Source organism: Cyprinodon variegatus, unplaced genomic scaffold (genome assembly GCF_000732505.1).
Source record: "Cyprinodon variegatus isolate N-32 unplaced genomic scaffold, C_variegatus-1.0 Scaffold1171, whole genome shotgun sequence".
NCBI classification, from domain to species: domain Eukaryota; kingdom Metazoa; phylum Chordata; class Actinopteri; order Cyprinodontiformes; family Cyprinodontidae; genus Cyprinodon; species Cyprinodon variegatus.
Genome location: NW_015151624.1, coordinates 27,103 through 34,321, shown reverse-complemented (window position 1 = coordinate 34,321; position 7,219 = coordinate 27,103). Strand labels below are relative to the sequence as shown.

General features: G+C 40.9%; 1 long non-coding RNA gene across 1 annotated transcript; it reads right to left on the bottom strand.

The window, feature by feature from the left end:
• Positions 1-1,473: 1,473 nt before the first annotated feature.
• Positions 1,474-5,325, bottom strand: LOC107101903. Its single transcript, XR_001482104.1, has 3 exons — positions 4,798-5,325; positions 3,004-3,047; positions 1,474-2,856 (listed from the first exon to the last, which is right to left on the bottom strand). It is a non-coding gene; the product is annotated as an uncharacterized LOC107101903 (long non-coding RNA).
• Positions 5,326-7,219: the final 1,894 nt, after the last annotated feature.

The following is a 7,219-nucleotide window of genomic DNA, read 5'->3' as shown; positions in this document are numbered from 1 at the left end:
ATCCACGAGACCAAATTGGGGCCATATCCAAATTTCTTTAAACATGCAAATAAATATCCCCATTCTACCCGATAAAAAGCTTTCTCTAACGTCATGCATTGGGGTTTCAAGGCGTAAGGCAAGGGCTTTGGCCAGGATCTTCACATCACAGTTTAGGAGGGAGATGGGTCTGTACGAGCTACACTCTTTGCTATCTTTACCTGGCTTTAGTAGGAGGGTAATTGATGCTTCAGTCAATGTCTGCGGGAGTGATCCATGGGACAGTGAGTCGTTAAACATATCAAGTAGAATTGTTGATAGTTTATGAGAAAACTTTTTAAAGAACTCTATGGGATATCCATCTGGGCCTGGTGCCTTGCCACTCTGCATTGATTTTATTGCAGTAATAATTTCCTTACAATTTAATGGAAGCTCGGATTCTGTCCTGTGATCTGTTGTTACAGAAGGAGCTTGGAGGTTATTAAAGAAAACTTCAATGTCAGAACAATTATTTGTCTTCTCTGAGGTATACAGATTTGAGTAAAATGAGGCAAATGTGTCCTTAATTTCTTCTGGATCAATAGTTAGGGTGCCATCTTCTCTACGAATTTGTGGGATTTGTTGAGAGGCAGAGTGGCACTTGAGTTGATGTGCTAATAAATGCCCAGCCTTGTCACTATGCTCGTAAACATACCGACGTGATTTTAATGGGAGACATTCTGTTTTTTCAGCTGATAGTAAATTATAAGGTGTTTGGAGGTCCAGTTTCCTCTTATAGAGCTTGAAGGGGGGAGAAACAGAGTATTGGGCATCCACCATTGATATAGCTTTAATAAGCTCCTCTTGCTTATTTCTATTAATCCTCTTCATTTTTGCTGAGTACGCTATGATCTCACCCCTAATCACTACTTTTAATGTTTCCCACAGGAGAGAAGGAGAGATATCATCTTTTTTGTTGAAATTTATAAAGTCCTCAATTTTTTGGGATATCATTTCACAGAAGTTCTTGTCAGCCAAGAAGTTTCTGTCTAGTTTCCAGGGAGGATATTGTAATTGATAGAGAGGAAATGTAAGATCAAGCAGTACAGTGGCGTGATCTGATTCTACTATTGATGAATATTCAGCTTTTTTGACAGAGGGAAGGTCTGTGCAGAACTTTCACTGCCAATAAATCATTTCCTGTTCCTCTTTAGGTCTTTTTCCTCTTCCAGATCCAATAAAAAGAAGTTCAATTCTAATCACTTTAGCAGCTGAATGTTTTTGCTGGGTCGGGAGTTTAATGAGGTAATTTCAGTCCAGAAAAGAAAAATTAACTGCAAAGTGGAATAAAAACCCAGATGACATCTGAACTACTGTTTCAGCCAGTAAATATCTGATGTCCCAGGATTTAAAATCACATTTTCACTAAAATACAGATATTGTAAAGAGACACAGAAAAATTAAACAATTCTGAACAAAGAACTAACTGAAAAATTCAACTTTTATTGTGTCAAATAGTGGAATTTGTTAAAGACTAATAACATTTCAGTACAAAGACACTAATTAGATGTTTTCATCACTAATTCACATAATAAAAACTGTTGATGAAACAGATTAAAATACCTTTATTCAAAATGTCACATTTACTTTAAAAATAAGCCTCAGAAAACTGGCAGTAAATCCTGTTTTATTTTCCAATATTTCCATCAGCTGCAGTTCAGCCACAGATAGTCTGGAATTATTCTTCATCAGAAGTTGTATTGGGAACTGATCTGGCTGATTAAAACATAGCAGATGCTAACAGTGAAGAACTGAACAACCAGCTGGGTAGTTCAAACAGCGTCATAATTTTCCATCACTAATTAGTTCCAGAAACCCAGAACTTCACAGCCCACAGATCCTGAGGAGGCAGCCTGTTTATCTGGGACTAATGAACAAAACTGTTCAGATCAGAGGAAGAAAAACTACATTAGAGACACAAAGAAGAAACAGGTCAGAAAAGCTTGGAGATAGAAATGTTCAATCTTCCTCTGACGGTGAAATTAAGAGCCAGGATCAAACATTTACTGGAAGAGATGGAAAGAACCAGAACAGAACCAGCTCCAGCAGCAGCATTGGTATAGCACTGGAAGCCCATTGGTGGAAAAACCCTAAATGAAGGTTTGAGTGGAAACAGAACCAAACCTTTGGATCCTGGAATAATCCCAGCTTCCATCTTTAAATGACTGGAGAGGACGGAGGTTACACGGAATCGTTTCCAGGAGTTTCAGAAAGAAACTGACTGAATGTGAAAATGCTTCTGTGAGAAAGAGACAGACATTTAGAGACTGATCTGTTCCACAGTGAGAGAGTTTCTCTGATAGGAGGAGACTCTTTAGACTCAACACAGAAACACTGAAGAACCAGAACCGACCCAGAATCCAGGATAAAGAGGTTCAGTGAATGTGGTGTTGAAGGTGAAGAGGTGGATCAGTGAGTCAGATGAGACTCTGTAGAAGGACAGAATGCCAGCAGGACAGTCCACATACACTGCTACTCTGTTAGAGACAGAGGAGGAGGGGATGAATGTTGTCTTATTGTGCCACACATAGTAGCCTTCATCACAGCATCTCAGACTCCACGAATGATCATTACATCCAAACCAACAGTCTTCACTGTCTCCTTTTCTCTTGATTCTTCTGTAACTCACTGATATATAAACTGCTCCTCTCCACTCGACCTCCCAGTAACAGCGACCAGTCAGCCCATCACTACACAGCAGCTGAAGCCAGTAATCAAATCTGTCTGGATGATCAGGATATGACTGAAGCTCAGCTACACATGTCACCTTCCTGTTGTCTTCAGACAGTTTCAGGTTTCTGTTCACTGTGTTTGTGTCGATTGTGAGCTGACAGGAATCTGATAGAGAGAACAAACACAACCCAACTGCAATTATTGATCATTTATTGACACTTTGATGATGACTCATGAATGATTGATGGACAGTTTAAAGATGATTGAATGTGAGCTGCTTTGTTGTCATTAATCCAATGAAAAAACACTTACACTTCCTCAGACCTGGTTTCAACCATCGGACTCCATTAGGCTCCCTGAAAGGAGGAGGGGGGTCAGACCATCAGTGTCTTTCAGCAGGAAAACATGGACATTGTAATAGATCAGATCAGATTCAACTCTGACATGATACTGGAAGAACTGGATATGGGTCATTTGGACTCTGTGACCTGCTGCATACATTGTCTGGTCCATTGTGGGAGAAACCAAACCGATAGAGCAGAATCAAAGCAGACAACATGATGCAGCCTGTACTGTCTGTCAGCTGCTAACAATGAACTATGCTGTATAAAGCTAGCTGATGGTTGAGGAACCTTGGCTCATGTCTGTCAGCCAAGCTGCAGTCAGCCAGGTCTCTGGATGCAATTCTCTTAATTTCCTACTTTGGACATTAAAGAGTCCAAATCAACCAAGCTGACTTTTCCTGTCTCACTACTGAAGGTTCTGCCAAAGCAGACATTACATGGTTTTGTTCTTCTTCTCTCAGAATCCAACAGTCCAACATTTAGACCCTTCCATTTAAATAGAGCCTCTGTTATGTCCTGTCCTGTAGTTTTCATATTATAGGCCAGTTTGAATTCATTATTTTCATTTCATCTTTTTATTCAGGCAGGAGGGGGACACAATCCAGTCTGGTTCTTCATCTCCAGTTTGAAGAGCTCTCACAACATCAAGGTTTATTCATTCCAACATCCACACTGAGACTGAAGCTGATTGATGAGATGAAAGACAATCAAGCAGGTTATTCAGCATCTATCAGCTCTGCTTCCTGGACAAGATGAGCCTCAGCAGCTTCATCTGCTCAAAGATCTTCATCAGAGATCCCTGACCTGTGTGAGATTTGAACTATTAAAGTCCTCTGCTATGATAGGAACAGCATCCAGGTGACTGTTCTGATCTCCACTGAACACATCATGTAATACAGTCAAAGCTCTATTTTTATCTGCCTAAGGTGGAATATAGACCGCTGTGTTAGTTACTGATGGAAACGTTCTGACCCAGAAGGACGTTCAGAGCAAGTAAGGTGCTGGGCAGATGCTCCAGATGTGTTAAATTAGAATGTCCTGATGTTCACACAATCAAACATCTGTTATTAGATACGACACACAGTCCACCACCTGCTGATGTTCCTGCCTTTGCAGTTCTGTCCACCCAGTGCAGGGAAAGAATTTGACCATATCATGTGAGATCCAGAACCACTGGGGTTCACCATGCCTCAGAGAAGCAGACATTGTTCAAATCTCTGATGTTCTGATGGAACTTTGCTGTGGACACAGATGATCCAGTTTGATTTCCAGAAACTGTGGAACCAGCAAAAATCATGCAATGGGAACTGGAATATGGTGTGTTTGTTCACCGGTTGTGGTTCTGACTCCAGCAGGTTCTCCTGTCTTTGCTTTGTCACTATTTGTTTCCTCCTGCTTTGTTCTTTTGAAGTGAGGTGTATCCCTGAAGGCCGACAGGAGACTACAGACTACAACTGAAGGTCCAACAGTCTATGTTCTGAAAGTAGTTAGAACTTAAGTGTTTGGTTAGAGAAGTAAACTTAAAGAGATGTTCCTTCAAAGCCCAGTCGGGTCAGAGGAACCAGGACAGTGTTTTAACTTGGTCACCATGATTCTAAATACGAAAATGAAACAGATGATGAACTAACTGCTGTCTGTTCTGCTGAGAAACTAAGCACTCAGAAGGATTTACTGGAATATCATCAACATAGCATTTAAACCATTTGGCTCTGTGAAAAAGAGAATACTTTTCCTCATTAGAACCAGTTTGATGAATCCTCACCCAAATATTTCCAGTGTCCAGTCTGAACCAGACAGAAACATATCCCCTGAATCTTGGAGATTGTTGTTCTGCAGGTCAACCTCTGTCAGACAGCAGGACTTGGACCTCAGAACTGATGACAGAACTTCACAAGTTCTCCCTGAGAGGTTACAGGATCTAAGTCTGAAAAACAAAACGAAACAAGTCAAAGAAGAAAAAACAGATGTCATTTGGAGAGAACAACTTAGGCTGTTTCTCAATATGTGTATTCCAGCATTCTCGTGCTTGTGTGCTCATGAAACTTCATTAGTGTTGGGATCTGGAGGTCTGTCCACCTTTCTCCAGCAGAGGGCGCCCTAGGTCTCCTGGAGCTGAAGCTGACAACCACACCTGCGGCTCATTTGCTCATCAGGACACCAGCATTCAAGCAGTGGTAGGACTGCATTCCAGTGCCAGAGTGTTAAGCCAGTTACAATTAGCAGGCCTGAGCACACCCGTCTGTCTGATTCTCTGACTCCCCTGAAAACCTGAATCTGAACCTAACTTGTTTTTGTCCTCTCTGCTTCCTAGGAAGAACCAGATTGAACCCTGGAACTCTGGAAGAGTTTCTCAGTTGAAACCTGCCTGCCTGCTCTCAGAAGCACATCTGTGGATCAAACTATCTGAACCTGCCTGCCCACTCTCAAGAAGAGAACTGGAAGAAACTCAGAACCTGAACACTGATAAGTCTGAAGTCGAGCCCTGCCGTTGCCTAGCCCTCTGCAGACCCTCTGCCTCTGGACCCTCCTGGTTCCCTCCCTCAGCCGCTTAGCCAGAACAACATTACAGGTACAGATCTGCACAACTCCTCTGACAAGAGCAATCACATCCTGGCTAACCTAACTATCCCTCTCTGCAATGAATCCTGTGCGATCAGTCCCGGATCTGTTTCCCAGCATCAAGTTTCTCAATAAACAGTCAACCTTTTCATCTGACTCCGTGTGTGTTCTGCATGTGGGTTAGGAACCTAAATCCCATCATGACAATTAGAAAGAGGACAAATAAAGTCCCCGGATGTTGTTCTTGCCTCCCCATCTTTACCGAGCATGCATCAGAGCAGACTTGTCCGTTCTTGAGATTGACAGCTGTCCCAGCATGCACTGCTGCAACAGAAGCTTCCAGTGGAGCGCTAACAAAGCTCGGATTAATAAGTTAAAAGTTATCTTTTCTGTTGCAGTTGTTTTATAAAAGTATGTTTTAAGATCATTTGAGGTGAGAACATTATACTTTTAAGCATTACTATGTAGCCCATTTACTGATTTAGCTTGTATTTTTAAAAAAGACTATGACCTGGGTGACTGAAAACCTTTACCAGCATACTTACTAAAATCGACCAAATAATCTCTAGATTATTATTAGTGTTTCTTCTGGTACAATACAAAGGGTTATTAAGCATGCAGTAGTGCTTCTCCTTTTTTGAAAAGGCAGGCCCCGACCCTTCTCTGTGCTGATATTACTGTAAATGCTTATCATCCACCTTCTGAGAAAGACAGATGATAATAACTAAGTGGATAGAAAGTGAGACACAGGCAGGCATAAAAAGAGAGAGAGAAAAAAGAGAAGGGCTAATAAACGCAATTCAAAAAAGTTAGTAAACATTTTTTTTTGAGATCCAAGCTTTATAGAGCAGCCCAAAAAAAAATCTTGTTTTGGTTTAGAGAACTCTCAAAATGAACCAAAAGAACAAGTCCGCCCTTTCAGAATGGGGACTCATTTGGATTCTTTGTTAGCCCACAATACCTGATAGTGGTATACATAGATATCCATAATAAAGGCTAGATGTCTCGTCCGCGCTGCTGGCCAATGGGGGTCAACGTCCGCACGTGGCAGCCATCTTGCCACAGGCAGCTCGCTCATTCGTAACATTGTGTTTTAAAGGCGCATGTACTTAAATAACCATAACTTCCTGAATTGTCTAATGGGCTCTATGCACAGCTCCACTACTTCCTGAATTTAAGGCAGCTCCTTTGTTTCCTGTCTTTCATTACTGGACGAACTGATTAATCCAGGTGTGTCTGGCCAGTTACTTAGGTCATACACACCTGGATTAATCAGTGCATCCAATCATGAAAGACAGGAAACAAAGGAGCTGCATTAAATTCAGGAAGTAGTGGAGCTGTGCATACAGCCCATTGTTTGGTTTGTAAAACAAAAGTCAGACATGTAGTTATGATACTGCACACTTATGAATAATTATAACCATGGTATTTCATATGAAAAGAACATTGAATAGAACATACAGGTGCAATAAATATACACATGCACAAGGTATTTATGTTAAATCAATATATGCTAATAAAACTCAGTGTACTGAATGGCAACATGATATATAGATATATCTATAGATATCTATATCTATATAGATATCTATATAGATATAGATACCTATATATATATATATGTA